Below are 1052 nucleotides of genomic sequence, written 5' to 3'. Positions count from 1 at the left end.
CACGACCGCATGGACTGCAGCCTACCAGGCTCCTCCGACCATGGCATTTTCCAGACAGGAGTACTGGAGTGGGGTGCCATTGCCTTCTCCCGTCTTTCTGCTGATTAGAGTCAATTATTCTTACCATCATCGTGACTTGTCTTCTTGCCTGCTAGTCCTTTGGCACACGGACTTCAGCGTACTGACTTATAGTTCCATCAGCTCTAACTTAAAGTTTAATGGGACCCTTATTGTATCCCTGGAAATACTGTGCCCCCTTTGGGGAACAAGACCTACAATGCGGTGGACCTCAGAGACGAGGGAACAGAAAGCATAAAATCCCTGAATGGTCAACAGGGGTACTGTTAAGTGGGACCACGACTGCTTCCACTCCTTGGTTCTCAGACCTCTGTGTTCTTCCTGGTGGGGACACAGCACCATATTGGGGCCTTTAATACATACACTGCATCTCTCAGAATGGCTCCACATCCTTTCAGAGTGTTGTCCCCAAACTAGTGCTTCAGCTGTGCCTTTAGAAAGCCAACCCAGGACTCTATGAAGTTGGCTTCTTTTGACTGGGGTCTATTATACAGAGTGAAGTAAGCCAGAAAGAAAAACACCAATACAGTATACTAACGCATATATATGGAATTTAGAAAGATGGTAACGATAACCCTGTATGCGAGAGAGCAAAAGAGACATAGATGTGTAGAACAGTCTTTTGACTGGTGTCCTATGTTACATATTGACTTTCTTAGTTCTGTTCATGTACTAAAACTAATTTTTGACTTATTTTATTTGTTCCAAGGGCCAGAAGAGGGAGGAGAGAGCCCATGCTGGTTCATGGGAAGAATTTGGACTGTATTCAGTTCAGTTCAGTTCATTTCAGTCGCTCAGTTGTGTCCGACTCTTTGCGACCCCATGAATCTAGCACGCCAGGCCTCCCTGTCCATCACCAACTCCCAGAGTTCACTCAGACTCACGTCCATCGAGTCAGTGATGCCATCCAGCCATCTCATCCTCTGTCGTCCCCTTCTCCTCCTGCCCCCAATCCCTCGCAGCATCAGAGTCTT

Source organism: Bison bison, unplaced genomic scaffold, assembly GCF_000754665.1.
Source record: "Bison bison bison isolate TAMUID 2011002044 unplaced genomic scaffold, Bison_UMD1.0 scf7180017852669, whole genome shotgun sequence".
NCBI classification, from domain to species: domain Eukaryota; kingdom Metazoa; phylum Chordata; class Mammalia; order Artiodactyla; family Bovidae; genus Bison; species Bison bison.
Note: the sequence above shows the minus strand (reverse complement) of the source record.